The sequence below is a fragment of the Cynocephalus volans genome, chromosome 1, assembly GCF_027409185.1.
Source record: "Cynocephalus volans isolate mCynVol1 chromosome 1, mCynVol1.pri, whole genome shotgun sequence".
Classification (NCBI taxonomy): Eukaryota; Metazoa; Chordata; class Mammalia; order Dermoptera; family Cynocephalidae; genus Cynocephalus; species Cynocephalus volans.
The window spans coordinates 110,364,991-110,381,408 of NC_084460.1; the positions used below are offsets into that span (position 1 = coordinate 110,364,991).

General features: G+C 45.9%; 1 protein-coding gene across 4 annotated transcripts in view; it reads left to right on the forward strand.

Moving 5' to 3' along the window:
* The window catches only part of ST6GAL1 (ST6 beta-galactoside alpha-2,6-sialyltransferase 1), a 124,323-nt gene that overhangs the window by 18,785 nt on the left and 89,120 nt on the right, over positions 1 to 16,418 (forward strand). For 2 of the 4 annotated variants that reach the window (XR_010024639.1, XM_063111490.1), the window contains exons 2-3: positions 2,917 to 3,058; positions 5,208 to 5,310. The gene's annotated coding sequence lies outside the window, so the exon portion shown is untranslated. Of the gene's footprint in view, positions 1 to 2,916; positions 3,059 to 4,411; positions 4,550 to 5,207; positions 5,311 to 16,418 lie in introns of all 4 variants that reach the window. The other 2 variants (XM_063111569.1, XM_063111652.1) reach the window with 2 other exon arrangements.

A 16,418-nucleotide genomic window follows, 5' to 3' on the forward strand; every position in this document is an offset into this window, starting at 1 on the left:
CCTCCTGGCTCAGGCCTCCAGTTTGCATCCACTTGCTGTGCTCAACAGAACTGGAAAGAAGACCTGCTCTGACTGTCCCAATTTCCCAGCCCAGGATTGCTGCAGCCTTGGGGCCTGGGAGAGGTCATTTTATGTGGGGCAATTCGGTTGCAAGGAACAGAGAGACCCACCCAAATTCCAACAAAAAGGGGGTTTATTGAAGGGATTCAGGAAATGTGTACAGGAATAAAAAGTGAGAAGTACAGGCGAGCCTCGCAGCTTCTGGAGCCTGCAAGCGTCCGCTGTCCCTGGGGCTGTGTGTTTTCCTGTTGGCCTCCTCCTGGGCCTCTCCCCTGTTTTCTTCGTAGGCCAGCTTCCTGTCCTTCCGCAGGCCCCTGCAGCCCTACCACCTGACCTTGTGCCTGGCATTGTTTGTCGCATTGCTAACACTACCTTTCCTTTAACTCTGGGGTGCACCACCAGCTGCCTGTAGTCTTTTTCTTAGTTTTAGTTTCGAAAGAGTATTTGACTGGTCCAGCTCCCTTATCTTATGGATGAATTGATCTTAAATCAAAGTCCCTTTGTCCGTCAGGGTGTGAGTGTGTGAGGCCTAGGCGTGTGAGTGGGTGGGTAAGGGCAGGGTAGGTGGGTAGAACAACTTGCCTGTTTCATGATATTGGAGGTCTGCAAGCTGTTTTCCAAAGGATTTGAAAAGCACAAATGGAAATCCACATTCCCTCTTGAGTCTGCAAGAGTGAAGGGTGCATGGGGTGACTGGACAAGGTCAGCTAGGAAGGGGCTTGGGTATCCAAGGTCTTTGCCTGGGTCAGAGGGCCACAGAAATCCATTCATCTGTCTAGACAGATTACCTGCTGAAGTATCCATCTCTCACTGAAGGGTTGGCCTGGAGTAAAAGGAGGGATAGGAGAGGCTAGCTAGAGAGAGATTGAGAGAAGGGTCTTGCTTTCCATTAAGGAGGCAGGTGGGTCGGCAGCCCAGTAGCACCCCACATTCCCCTGGAACATTTTGCTCCTGTTCCCCTGAAAAGATTCCTTATTGGTGGGTTCCCTGCTGGCCACCAGCTCCATCTGCTGTATGTGCGTGTGGGATCTCTTCCCTGACTGCTGTCCATCCCCACAGTGACTCTGGCTGCTGGTGCATTGCTGGCATTAATTATAGACAGCAGCAGAGTGCCCAAGGCCTCAAGCAACTTTTTCTTTTTCCACCTCACCTGATCCCTTGGTTGTTTGTTCTGTTCTGTCCTGAATCTTTGTGAGACCTTGACATTTCCACCCCCTTAAATGGCTCACTTCAGCTTAAGTTTTATCTGATGTTAGTTCCTATCAGCATCTGCTCTTTCATGGGATGACTCTTGTTTCTCTTTGTATGTAAAGGTTTCTTTCCCCTGCTCACTGTCCTTGTGTATCTACCACACCTTCTCTGTCCCTCAGTGGGTTTCTTAACTTTCCCACCCCTTACCAGTTCTTACTCATGCAACCCTATCCCCCAGCCTGGATTAGGAGAGCTCATTTTAGCATCATGGATCTTAGACTTGGGCTGAGCTGAGTGTGAGCATGAAAAAGGAAAAGTCGGACTCCACAACTCCACGTTCATTTGCATTAGAACTGTTACACTTGGTGAGGAGGAGGTGGGTTAGGGAGAGACTGGGGGAGGAGAGAATCATTACGGGAATGGGCACATTCCTCCACTGCTGGGAGGAGTTTCTATGGCACAGTAGTCTGGGAGGTAGCATGCCAAGACTGTTCAAAAGCCTGAGAAGTTAGGAAACTCTTTGACCCTGCAATTTGATTTCTAAGATTGTCTCTTAAGGAAGTAATCATTGATCTCCCCCAAAGATTTAGTTTCAAACATTATTTGCAATGAACAAAAAAAAGTTGGAGATGACTTAAATATCTAGCCTTGGGGGGTTGGGTACAATTTATGGTACAGCTATGTAGGGTACTGTGCATGCACGGATCATAGGAGATCCATGGGTACATACATATTATGTAGCCACTAAAATGACACTGCAGAAGCCGTTAACATGGTGCTCTGGAAGACTGCTTAATGACACAGCACTCAGTAAACCACACCTAGCTTTATCACGTCTTTATAAAAAATCTGGAAAACAGAAAGCAAAACAAAGTCTAAAAACAGGAAGGGTATGCTATCTGTAGTTATCCTGGGTGGAGAAAGAATGGGTATTTTTTTTCCTTCTTGTCAATTATATTTTCTAAAATTTATAGACTGAACATAACTTTCTTTGGCACAAGGAAAACCAGTTACTTTAAAAACAAATGCTATCTACCCAGACAGCTGTAATAACGTACAAGGGTACTTTAAAAAGCTAGTGGAAAAATAGAATTAAATGATAAAACACATCTTTTCATGAACTTTTAGAAGTACCCTCATATGAGTTGAAAATTTAGGCTCAGTTAGAAATGCTTCCAAAATGATTGAGATTCAGCTGGCATTTGTAACTGCATAAACAACATACTGTAGGTCAATGGGAGACTGAGCAAGTTTGATGTTTTGGCGATTGGAATCTGTTGTCTGCAAGCCTTATCTAAACACAGGACTTGGGCTGGATCTGTTGTTTTCCTACCCTTGCTTTTGTTACCACTAATAGTGAGTAGCACAAGGATTTGATGACTGTAGTAGAGTTTGATTTGCTTAATCTGCAACTTGCTCTAAAAATGCTCAGTCCCAGGAGGGGTGGGTCTGGGTGAACAGATGGCTGGTTTGGGCCTTGGGAGAGAGGTTGGCTCCTTCCGGTGAGGGCTGTCATTCTGGAAGGGGCTGTGAAGTGGCAGGAGTGACCAGGGTTGGCTGTGGGAGGAGCAAGGGCGCTTACCTTCTTGCGTGCGTTCTTGCATGCGTTAACATATGTGCCTCTGGAGCTCAGCCTGCAACTTTGCTCTGCTTTTCTCCCTGCAGGCTGAGATAGAGCCAATTGTGTGGAGCTCTGCAGTGAGCAGCCCAGAGAGAAGCAGTGGATGTCATGGAGCCCAGCTGAAATGAACTGGCACCCTTGATCTTGTCTCAAGCCCTGGTGACAGGTTTTCATCCCAGCACTGAGGTAAGACCCCTTGAATCCCAACTTGGAGAAAGAGAGAACAGAATGCCTCTTTGGGGGTCTGGAGAGGGGTTTGCAGTGGTGTAGGTGGAAACTTCCTCCTCTAGGGTTCAGGAAAGAAGGAGCAGTTGTTTCTGGTTCAGTCAAACCATCTGTTTTGACCTCAGCCCATTAGGAGGCAAGGTCGTTTTGTGGAATCTTGACAGGGAGTTGTATTTTCTCAATTGCTGATGAAATTTGAACTCCAAAGGAAATGAATTTATCCTCCAGGTAAGACTGCACTAGATTCAGGCGAATGCTTAACTTAAGGGCACCTGCTATCTTCTGCAAGGGAAGTCAAGCTCTTAGGAAACATGCACACACACACACACACACACACACACACACACACACACACGCGTGCACACTCTCTCTCTCTCTCTCTCTCTCTCTCTCCTCCACCTGAGAGAAATAGAGTGACAGAAATTATGCAGGGAGGTAATTCCAAAACATTCCAGTAAACTCACTAATAAATGATTTTAATTTCCTAGATATGTTCTGATTATAAAGGTCATATATGCTTATAGGACATTTGGAAAAATACTGATGTGGAAGAAAATAAAATATGTGAAATCCTACCTCTGTTAACAATCCTTCAGGTAGTGTTCTATTAAGGTTATTGTTTAAGCTTCCATAGGATGTGGATTCTTCATGCCTGTAGGTAGAGAGGCAAGGCTGAAAGAACATTCAATTAGGAGCCAGGAGAACTTGCCTCTGGTCTGGAAACTCTCTAGAGGCAATTTTTAAATATTCAGGAATTTTGCAAACTGGTTAAGAATTGTTAAACACTGTTGATGGCTTGAAATTGGCCATGGTGGGAAAATTTATGCCATGGAAATTTTAAAAAATCCTACAAACCAGGGTGTTTTAGTTTTGTAGATTCCAATTACACTAGCACAACACTGGCTCCAGTGCTGATTCTACCACCAACAGGAGGTGAGATATCAGGCAAGTCACTTCACCTATGCATCCCTCTGTTTCCTCACCTGCAAACAGTTGGTGCTCAATAAACAGTTGCATGAATAAATGAGAGGGAGATTTCTGTTATCTCATAAGACAGTTGCAGGGGTCCCATAAAATGATGAAAATGAAAATGTTTTGCATATGGTGAGGCCCCCACCCGTGTGTGTGTGTGTGTGTGTGTGTGTGTGTGTGTGTGTGTGTGTGTGTGTGTGTGTGTGTGTGTGTCTGTGTGTGTGTGTGTGTGTGTGTGTGTTTGTGTTGTGGTGGGGGTGGTTAGTTGATTGGGAAAGCTTTGGTTTATTCATGCAGAGAAGTTGGCAGCACTTCTCACTTTTGCTCTTGCTTCTTGGGCAGTCTGTGAATTACTGACACCCTTTCATAAAGGCAGATGAAAACCCTCCTCTTACTGACCAACATCTGTGGCACATTTCCTTCCCGTAAAAGTCAAGAAGTTGGTCAGAGTGTGAAAAGGAAGCCTCAGCAATGTTAGAGGTGAGAGCCAGGGCCAAAATCAGAGCTTTTGACTCATAATCTCTAATGGGGGTGAGGAGACTTACTGCCAAATGCGAAATTTCAACAAAAGCCTCTTTCTTCGAGGCCCTGTTGTTGCAGCAGATTAGAGCTAATTAAATTAACATGGTGGAGTCCCCGCCTTTGCCTTCCTCCCTCTACTTCTGAATCTCCTAGTTCAATTTCTGTACCTCTTTCATGTGTCCTGAAAAAGGGTGTGGGGAGAAGTGGAGTAATTGTTAAGCACCGCTTTATCTCTATGGAATTGTAAGTTCACAAAATGATAAAGGTGGTGAGGACTATAGGGGCTGTCTGGGCACACACCCTCATTTTAAGAAGCCAGGCTGACATAGCTGGAGGTTCTCAGGGCCTGAGTGAAGTTATGTGCTCCCGGGGAGGAAGGAAACCCAGATTGGGGGGTGGGAGGTAGGGGCGCTGCTTGGGTGGCCACCCGATCTCTGAGCCTTTGAATGTAACTGGCAAGAGGACCTGGTGGATGGTCTCCAGGTGACAGCCCTGACTCTCCCCGCTCCAGGCCCTGCCCTGTATCTGATGCCTCAGCCCCAAAGTACTTCCTGAGGTGCCCCTCTAGTGTGCTTGGAATTAAGTCCTCTTCCTCATCAGGAGTTTGGTTTTCCAGGTCAGAAGAACCAGCTAAGGAGATCTTATTCTGAGGACCTGTAATTATGTTCATGAGGAAGAGAGGGAAAGAAGGGCACTGACAGAGCTCATGATAGTTCCAGGTACTGTGTTTTGTGCTCTACATTATCCTGTTTAATTCTGCAATGGCCTAACAGGGTACCTATCCCCATATTGCAGATGTGGAAATTGAATCTCAGAGAGATAAAGAGACTTGCCCAAGATTTCACAGCTCATAAGCAACAGAGATGAAAACTAGGCTGTCTGTGACCGCCACAGCTTCTCAAAGCTAGAGAGTGTTCTTTACAGCAAGTACTCGCCCACGCACGGGAGTTCCAAAATCCAGTTCCAATAGGCAGAGTCCCTTCCCTTGGGGAATATGTTTCCACCTTTGAATCTATGTAAACAGCTGCAGCTCAAAGTGCTTGGAGCTTTTCAAAATGTTGCATGGTTCCTTGCAAACCCCAAGGGCTCTTCCAGAGCTGGGAGCATTCATAGAGTCTTGTAGTGTAGTCCCCTCCCGCATGCGAAGCCCCAGGGGGTGAGCTGCACTGCCGGTGGGCCCCCAGGCCTTCCAGCCAGATAGCTGGAGGGGGTGGGGTGGGGGGTGGTGGTGCTCCTCAGCCTCTGGACCCTCAGAGCTTTTTCGGGGGAACACATTGAGATGGATATTGTTGGTTTTCCTCTGTGGTCGAGGAAGACATTATTCCTCTGGCAAGAGGGATTTAATTCACTTCTACAGATATTTCCTGAAAGCCTACTGTGTGTCCAGCCAAATATCTCAGCCTGTTCCTGCCGGCCTTGGACATGCAGATCTGACAAGGGACTAGGGGAGGAGCTTCCCTACATCAAGACTGAGTAGGACCTTCTCTTTCTCATCCATCCTGCAACCGCTCATCTCTGGCCTTTCCTTCAAGAGCTCTAGCCAGAGAAATGATGTCTCACGTTCCTGTGGGTCCCAGGGTTCCCCATCCCTGAACACAAGAGTTTTAAATGCTCAACCTTCTAACTGGGGAACAAAGCAGTAAACGGAGGGTCAGGGGCTTTTGCAGAGGGGTAGGGCTGGGGGAAGAGACAGCTGTGGTGGGAGCAAGCTGGGTAGGTACTGCTAAGATGGGTGTGGCCTCTGCCTTCAGCTGCAGAAGGAGAAAAACTCTGTTCAGCAGGGCACCCAGATAGCATGATTTAGGGCAGAAAGAGTTCCGTGGAAGGCTTGTTGATTAGCGTGCACATCTTTCATCTGAGGAAGTGGAGGCCTGGAAAGGGGAAGGAACTCTTTTGCAGCAGAAGCGGAACCAGAGTCTGTTCTCCTGACTGTCTGGGTGGGGTCCTGACTTGACCATAGCGGCATGACCATCTGGACTTTCTCACGCAGTTTTCTCATCTGCAAAATAGGCTGAATAATGTAGTACCTATCTTGAGAGAAGATTTATATATCTATATAGGTGGCTTGCCAGTATGGGGATCCCAACATTTGACCTTGGTGTTATCAACACTGTGCTCTAACCCAAATAATTTTTTATATAAAGTTTTTCCCCACAATGCAGATGCCTATTAAATGATACCCATTATTATTTTTTCTTGCACCTTCGTTGAGGTGTAATTGACAATCAAAGCCCTGCGCCTAGTTAAATTGTACAACTTGATGAATTTTATCATATGTATACACTCATGAAACTATTCCCACAATCAAGTTAATGAACATAACCGTTACCCCTAAAGTTTGCTCCTGAGCCTTATCCTTCCCTCCTGCCCCTTTCCATCTTCTGTCCTTCATCCCTAGGCAAGCACTAATCTGCTTTCTATCACTATAAATTAGTTAACATTTTCTAGACTTCATGTATGTGGAATCATACAGCATGTACTCTTCTTTCACTCAGCATAATTATTTTGATGTTCATCCATGTTGTTGTGTGTATCAACAGTTCATTCCTTTACTGCTGAATTGTAAAGGATATATGGATATACCACAATTTACTTATCTATTCACTTGTTGACAGACATTTAGGTTGTTTCCAATTTGGGGCTATAAAAGAAAGCCACTATAAGCATTTGTGAAAAAAATGTTGTGGGAAAATATGCAGTCATTTCTTTTGGGTAAATTCCTGAGAGTAGAATGGCTAGGTCATATGGTATGTGTGTATTTAACTTTTTAGGAATTTGCCAGACTGTTTTTCAGAATGTGTGCACCATTTCACATTGCTGCCAGCTGTGTATTAGAGTTTCAGGTACTCTACCTCCTTGTCAGCACTTGGTATGGTTGATCTTTTTAGCTTTAGCCATTTTAAATTGGTATGCAGGGCCGGCCCTGTGGCTCACTCAGGAGAGTGCACGCTGGTAGCGCTGAGGCCCCAGGTTCGGATCCTACATAGGGATGGCCGGTGCGCTCACTGGCTGAGCGTGGTGCCGAGAGTTGCGATCCCCTTACCAATCAAAAAATAAAATTAAAAAAAAAAAAATTGGTATGCAGTGATATCTTGTTGTGGTTTTATTTGCATTTTCCTATTGATTAATGATATTGAGAATCTTTTCATGTGCTTTTTTGTCATCTGCATATCTCCTTTGGTGAAATGTCTGTTCAGATCTTACACACCCCCCGTATTTTAAAAAATTGAGTTGTTTGTCTTCTTATGATTGAGTTGTAAGAGTTTCTTATATATTCTACAGACAAGTCCTTTATTGGATATGCATTGCAAATATTTTCTCCAATTCTGTGTCTTATGCATGGAAGGAGACAGAAACAAGTTAAACTAATAATTACAATTCAGTTGAAGAAGTGCTGTGCACAGGAATTACAGAGAAGGAGCAGTGATATTAGGATGGGAAGTTGGAGAAGCTTCCTGGAGGAGAAGGTATGTGAATTTGGTCTTAAAAGAAATTAAAAGTTAGCTAGGTGGGGGAAGGGCAGTTTAGGTATAAATTTGTAGTTGCTGATGCACAAAGATATGAAATATTTTCATAAATGCAAAACCATCAGTAATTTGACCTGATTGGAAAACTGGAACTTTGGAGCAGAAAGATGTGGACCAGAATCCCAGCTCTCCCACTTACTGGCTGTGCACCTTTTATTTTGATTTTTAAAATTTTTATTTTGAAACAATTATAGATTCACAGAAATGTGCAAAGATAGTATAGAGAGGTCTGGTGCATCCTTCATTTAGTTTCTTCCAACAGTTTCATCTTACGTGAGTGTAGAACAATATCAGAACCAGGGATCTGAGATTGGTACAGTGTGTGTGTATAGTTCTATGTCATTTTCTCATGTGTATAGGTAAGTGTAGCCACCACTGCAATCAGGATACAGAACTATTCCATCACCCAAAGATCTCCCTTGTGTTACCCCTTTATTGTCTCACTAGCCCCCTCCACTCTGTTTTTCATCTCTATAATTTTGTCATTTTGAAATGTTCTGCAAATAGAATCATACACTATGCAGCCTTTTGAAATTGGCTTTTTTGCAGTCAGTATAATGCCCTTCAAGGCCACCAAGATTGTTGAGTGTATCAATAGTTTGCTTTTTTATTGCTGAGTAGTAGTCTACAGTATGGATGTACCAAAGTTTATTTAACTGTTGAAGGACATTTTGTTTGTTTCCAGTTTTTGGCTATTACAAATAAGGCTGCTATGAACAATCATGTACAGGCTTTTATGTGGACATAAATTTTTGTTTTTCTGCGATAAATGCCCAGGAGTGCAATTGCTAAGTTGTATGGTAAAGGATATTGTTTAGTTTTTAAAGAAACTGTCAGATTATTTTGTAGAAAGGCTGTACCATTTTACATTCACACCAGCAATGTGTGACCCACTAAGTCCACATCCTTGCCAGCATTTGGTGTTGTCACTTTTTATACTGTAGCTGTTCTATAGGTGTGTAGTGATATCTCACTGTGGTCTTCATTTGTGTTTCCCTAATGGCTAGTTGTGTGTCTCTCTTTCTGCTGCCCAGGTCTGGCAGTCTGTGCTACTTAAGTGTGAGAAGCAAGAGGCTCTAGTGCTGTCAATCCCATTCCCACCATTTCCAGAGCTGCCCCAGAAGTATGACATCCTTGTCCTTTGACCCAATTCACCAGTAGCAGGAGGTCCTTCTTCATTGTCGTGGGTGGATGTAGGAAAGTGGTGTTTTACACAGCTGTGTATTTTTCCAGGGAAGATTGTTTTTTTCCACAGAGGAGCGAACAACCTGTAAGTGCTGATTTTTTACTGTGCTCTCCACCCTGTCCCTCCCTGTGCCACTGTGCCAACATCTGTACTCACTGGCAGCTGAGATGAAGAAAACTCTGGAGTTGGCCCAGGATAACTGTTCTCCCAGTGTCCGGAGGTCTGACGGTGCCGAGCGTAGCAGCCATGGCCTCAGACCCTCCCTACAGTCAGCATCTTCTACTCTTTCTGCTTATAGATGGAGAGGCGGCTTCAGTGCCTGGGGAAAGAATAATTGCAGCTACATTATACAGCACTTCTTATGCACCAGGCATGATGTGTTTTATTATATAATGAATCCCCACAACAACTCTAAGAGGTGCTATTTACATTTCTGTGTTATAAGTGAGGAAACAAGTTGGAATTTGAACCTAGGCAATGTGGCCCCAAGTCTGTCCTCTTAGTCGTTAGGCTACCTGTATCCTACCTGGTGTAGGGTGGAAGGAATCCCATGTGACACATTCCTTCTTGTGTGAACCTGAAGGGCTGCAGGGTCTCCCTTTAGGAGCATGTGGGAGGAAGAGGAGGATTTGCCGTGAATATTCTCTGGGGCAGGAGCAGTTTGGGATGTTGAGATGGGAAATAGAGTAGGTGGGAAGTGAATGCTTTTTCAGGTGGAGTGGGGAGTTCTTCAGAGACCTGCACTGGTTGTGGGATGCCCAGTTGTGAGTGGGGCTTGGGCTCTGAACCACAGCTGTGAAGACACAGATTTGTTCCCCGAGCCTGCTGGGCACTTATGGGTGACTCACACACACTGTGGGAAGAGGCTGGAGGAAGACGATATAGGGGGTGGAGGAAGACGACCTTGAGGACAGACATGACCACACTGGCCCCAGACTCTCGGTCATCTGCCTGTGCACTAGTAACCTTGATCGTGCACTGTAAGGACTCCCATTGCACTCTATCCCACTCAGCCCATGATGGGCTGGCTGGAAAAGAACGTGGGCTTTCTAGCCACACTGATCTGGGTTCCAGGTACAGAGCTTCAGTTTCCTCACCTGCAAACCACGTTTATAGACTGTTGTGGGGCAGAGTGCGGGTGGCGTAGTGAAGTGCCTAAGAGAGCATCTTTGCCTGTCTTCCTCTCCATGGCACCCTTTATAATCGTAAATACCCAGCTGCAGGGCATTGCTGCACTGAAACAAAATAGGGCGTGAGTGCCGTGTCCCAATTCCATCAATGAAGAGTGTCTACTCACTCATTCAGCATTCAATCAAGTTTTTAAATGAACACCTACTATGTCCTTGCTTCTGTATTAGGCACTGTGCACACAAGAGCCACAGTCCTTGACCTCATGTAGCATATGATCTAAAGAGACAGACAAATATTAATTAAATAACATAATCAAATGTAAAACCATGAACTGTGGGGGTTGCTGTGCAGGAGGCTCTGTAGTGCCATGTGAGTGAACCACAGTTGAGAAGCCAGGGACACTTTTTCAGGGAAGTGATTCTGACCTGGGGTTGATTCCTTAGCTGTCAGCCACTGAAGAGGCCAATGTGGAAAGTTCAGTAGGATCAGTTCACTTTATGCTGTGTTCTGACTATAGACTGATCTGATGCCTGGCTATCTCTCCACCCCAACAGCCCAGCCTGTTCCGTGAGGTTACCCATATCCAGCCATTCACAACTGCTGCTGATCCTGCAGGGACCAAGACTAAACTCAGAGCCACACCTTGCAGGCCTGGGCCATCTCTTTTGTTGCTGTTTGTTTGTGCTGTTTACAGTGCAAAGACTTGACAAGTGGAATTGGGGTGAGGGAGGAGAAGAGCAGGGGCAAAGGGTGGCTGGTTGGGTGAATTCACGGAATAGTGGCCGATAGCTTAGGGGTGCCTTTGTGTGTGCTGTGCTGGGGCTTGGATGTTGGGAGTGAGGTGGGAGTGCAGTCTTGCTGCTAGACTGAGGAATTTGGACTTAATGGAGTCAATACGGAAGATGCTATTTTAAGCCTCTGTGGGGGAGCTTAATTATTCAGAGCTGGGCTTCAGGAGATTAATCTTTCCTGAGGAGAGAGATGGGCCGCAGGGGATGGGTTAGGAGGCTGTTGTGAGGACCCTACTACTTGGTGATGTGGACCTGACTTGGGCAGGGGCAGTGGGCAAGGAAGGAAGTGAATAGGGGAGAAAACTCTGCCAGGTGAGGGGAGTAAATCTCTCTATCCCCAGCCACCACCCTGGGGTCTGTACCTGCCCTATCTGCCTGTTGCACTTCAGCCAACCCCTCAAGCTCCACCTGTCCCGGCCAAACTCAGCAGCAACCTGAGGGCTTTACTCTTTCCCCACTGCTTCTCTTCTTGTCCCCTCCTCCTGCCCAGGGGCTAGGAGAGGATCCAGGGAAAGAGACAGAAGCAGAACGCTCTACCCTGAGTGGCAGGGCTGGAGGAGGCAGTAGAGAGATTTCCAGGGAAGGTGACAGGCTGCAGGTGAGTGAGGCTGAGACAGGGTGGGCAAGCTGGTGCCACCCTCGGTGCCAGCCCTGTACTTGCACATCCTTGAGAGTGAGCACCTCCTTACATTTTGCACACTAGGCACCTCCCTGGCCTCACCCCCGTCCTGGCCGTGGGGGGAACTTGTAATTGGGGGCGCACTAGTGACCTTGGAGAAAGCATTAGACTGCAAAGGGTTTAGGACCGAATGTGGAACTATTTCCTCAGGAGAAAGCCTCCCACGGGAAGCTGCCTGAAGCTGTGGGGCGCCCACTCTTCTCCTTCCTCCCAACCCCAAGATAGCCCCTTGAGGTCTCCATGGACTCGCCAGGGTTCCAGGAGCACAGTTTGAAGACCACAGATCAAATCTCCCTTGTTCACCCCTCATCCTATCATAGAGAATTCTGAGATCCAGAGAATTGAGTACCTGACTTGTCCAAGGCCACACAGGGTGTTGCAACCTCATACGAGAAATCTTCAGAAAGTTCATGGAAGGGTTCACATTATCTTTTTTTTTTTTTTTTTTTTTGTCTTTTTCGTGACCGGTACTCAGCCAGTGAGTGCACCGGCCATTCCTATATAGGATCCGAACCCGCGGCGGGAGCGTCGCTGCGTGACCAGCGCCGCACTCTCCCGAGTGCACCACGGGCTCGGCCCCACATTATCTTTTAATTGCATTTTTCTATGAACTTTTTGAAATACCCTCGTAGGTCTTCCTTTGCTTTCCTTTGGCTTATCATCTTCAGTTTTTTTATACTCTTTTTATTTATCTCCCCCTAATCTCTTCTGCCCCTCCCCCTGAAGCCCCCCCCCCCTTGCCCAAAAATTAGAAATAGAGAGTTGACAGTCAAGGTCTGATCTATATTTGAAGTTCGAGGTCTAATTCTGAAAAGTCCGTTTATTGAGTGCCTGCTACTATCAAGCATTGTTTTGGGGGCCTTTACATGCATTATTTTATTTAATTCTTATAGGAACCTTTTAAAGTATGTCTCATTATTCCATTTTCCTGATGAGGAAACTGGGGCTCAGAGAGACCAAACAGCTTGCTTAAATTTGCATAGTTACTAACTGCTGCTGGGAACTGAAGCCTGTCCTCCGCTATACCACACGGCTCTTCGGTCGTTTGTATTTACAGTGTGCCTTACTGTCAGGCACTGTTGTAGGAGATGACACGGTATGAACAAAGGAGACAGAAATCCTGCCAAGACCTACCCCACTTGGCCCCTGCTTGTGAGGGGGATCAGCTTGTTCTTCATAAGGTCTCCTGTCCTGGGTGTGTCTGGGCTGCCTGCTGTGGCTGCTGTGGTTTTCGGCTGTGGTTGGGATGAAATCCATGGCCCAATTCACTCCTCAGCAAGCCATGTGGACTTCTTTCTGTCTGCTCCGGGACCCCTGAAGCATTCCACTGAAACTGCCCATGGCGAAGAGTGTGACTGGTCCTCTCTCCCCCACACTGTCCGCATATTTCTTTGCTTTGTCACCAGCTGTTTACTTGGGCCACCACCCCTGGCAGAACTCTGATTTGGTTCCACGATTTAGCCCTGATAAAGGCAAGTTATTTTGGTGTCCTCTGCCCTAAGCCCCAGAGAGAATTTGGACTCAATGTCTTCGCTTGTCATTTTAGACTGTTTGCCAGAGTTTACGGAAAAAAGGCCTGTATTATTAATGCCCTTGCCGGGAACAGCTGCACCGTGCCAGGTTGTCATGTGAGACCTCTGAAAAGCCCTGAGCTACAAGACCACAACTCTCCCGGGCCCACTGGGTCAGGTGGGAAATGTGATCCTACAGAAACTGCAAACAGCCAAGGAGGGCAGAAAGCAACCTGGAAGGGACCGACCTGAGTCTCACGTAGGAGACACAACTGCCCAGTGAGCACGCCAGGGGAGCTGATTTCCATGCTGGTGCCCAGGGGCCTGCTACTTTTTAAGGTCTTTTAGTCTGAAGTTCTTCCCCCATAAGATAAAAATGTGGATGTTAATAATCAGTTGAGTAAGACTTAGAGAGCCATCATTCCTTACAGTGGACACTATCCTTGCCACTTGAAATAACTGAGTTTTAATTCTCAGAACAAGCCCTTGTGGTGGATGGGGCTTGTTATCTCCATTGAAAGAATAAAGAAAACAGCCTTGAAGAGGTGGAGTGAATGACCCACGTGCAGGTAGTAAAGGGTTGAACCCAGGTCTATGTGGCTGAAAGCTCATACTCCTTTCAGGACACTGAGCCACTATATACAACATGCTATTTCTCTGACACACCACTGCTTTATCCCTGCAGTTGGTCCCAGCTCCTCTGTCTCCAGTGTTTGTCTCTCCTCATCCCTCTAAACAATCTTCTGGAGTCTGGTATTCGGGTGGGGACTTGACCGGAGTTAATAGCAGCTGAGCCAGGGGCTAGTGGCGTGGATAGTGGGGCTGCAGGACAGACCGGGAGTGAGGAAAGATGGTCCCTGGCACCATGTCCTCTATCAACTGGAATGCCTCCCTTCACTTCTTCATGCCCCGTCAAAGCTCCTTTTTAGAGACTGTGAAATATTAGCTATGCAGAATATGTGACCAGACCAGAGCTTGTGTAGGAAGACTCTTTGGTAATCATTAAATCTATCCTGAAATGATGAACTATGAGTTATAATGTGTGTTATCTACACTTCAATCGGTAATATCAGCAATTCTCCAAATGTTAGTCACATTGCTTTGTTTCCCTTGTAAGTTTTAATTCATATTACAATGCTATAACTGGGTGGTCCTTTTTTAAACAAAACATTATTTGCAAAACAGAGGGTATTATTTGTTTTTAAATCTTTTGTAAATAAAGGCTTCAGAAATCTTTTCTTATTAAAAAAAAAAGTTCCTTTTTAGTGCCAGGACCTTACCATGGAGTTTAGAGGAAGTGATCTAATAATGTCACTGCTTGCTTAGAGAACCTCCACCAATCCCAGCTTCATGCAGGATAAATTGGGACTAGAAACAGTCATGTCTGGAGCAGATATCCAGTTGAAGCTCATTTCCCGTCACTGCAGCCCCACACCCTCACCCACCTCACAGCTTCTCACCGTCCCTGATCATGACAGGCCCCCTTACATGACTGAGCCTTTGCACCGCTGTTCTCTCTGTTTGGCATGCCTTGCTCTGCCTGGTAAACTCCTCTTCATCCTTCACAACGCAGGATTAACTTTACCTTTTCTGACTTCCTCTGGCAGAGTTGGCACCACCCCAGCCCTTAGTTTTTAATGCCTTAACGTGGTTTTCCACCTATTAGTTTATGGTCTTACTCTTCCCCTAAGGCCTCAGCAGCTGGGGCTGGACCCTATTTATTTCTGTATCACCTGTACTTGGGGCATATTTGTGCGAACAAATGAATGAAGGCTCATTAATAAAACTATGTATTAAAGATGAGCCGCAGGTGGCCCCACTTTAATTGAAATTCTAGGCTGGGGGAATTCAGAGAAAGGAGAGGTGATAGGCTAAAGCTATGGAGCTACTGATTGATTGACCAGTGAGCCAGGTACTGTACTGAGCATTATCGGAAGTGAGCCTCACAGCAGACTGAGAGAGGGTCCAAGAGGGGTGAAGTAATAATGGGAGGCCTTATTATTGGGGAGTGGAGCACAGGCCTTCCCTGTTCCCCAGGCTAGACTCTCAACCTCTGTGCCTGGCCTGACTCCCATGAGAGGAGCTCCTTGGGACAGGGCTGGAGAAAGAGCTGGTATTCTGGATAGTCCCAAAAGCAAGGGCAGGGTGTATTTTGCAGAAGAGGAGTAGAAGCAGAGATGGGAGGAAATCCAAGGCAAAGTTTCTTTCCTTACTGTGCTGCTTGGGGGTATTTTCCTGGCTGCAGCTTCTGCCTAACTGCAACTCCTGAGTGTGCAACATGAGCAGGATGCAAGCATGAATTTGAAGCCAGGACCTGGACATATGGGTCATTCTGTGCCACTGGGCCTCCTGCCCATTAAATTCCTCCTTCCCCTGCTGCTAGGGCTTATTAGAAGTCTGAGTGTAGGCACTTAGTGCTTTGGAGATGGTCAGTTCTTGATTTAAAATCCTGGTCTCAGGTACTTTAATTGCTAATTGCATAGCACTAAGCAAAAATAATAAGGATTCTATTTTTATAGAGTGATTAAGATCAGTGATGATGATACTGTTGAGAGCTTACTCTGTGCCAGCATTGTGCTAAGTGGTTTATAACCATTATTATCTCATTTGTTCCTCTGAATACCCTATAGGTACATGCCATTATTCTGAAATCACAGATATATAACTGAGGTTCAGAGAGGTTAAGTTGCTTGAGGTCATACAGTAAATACATGATGGAATCAAGTCATGGACCCAGGTATGTCATGCCTTAACCACTATACCATAGGTTCCCAATTTGCCTGATCCTAAGAATCATTTGGGACTCTTGTTAAAAGAGCTATTCCCAGAGAATTCAACTAAGTTGCCCTGGGTGACAGACCTTGTAAACAATGAAGATGGCCTTCAAACCTAGGTCTGAGTGGCTCACAAATTAGTACTTACTATGCCTGCATCATTTTGTCTAATTGGAATAATAGGAAATCCTGCTTCTTTTGCTGAGGAGGAAACTTAGGAATTGGTTA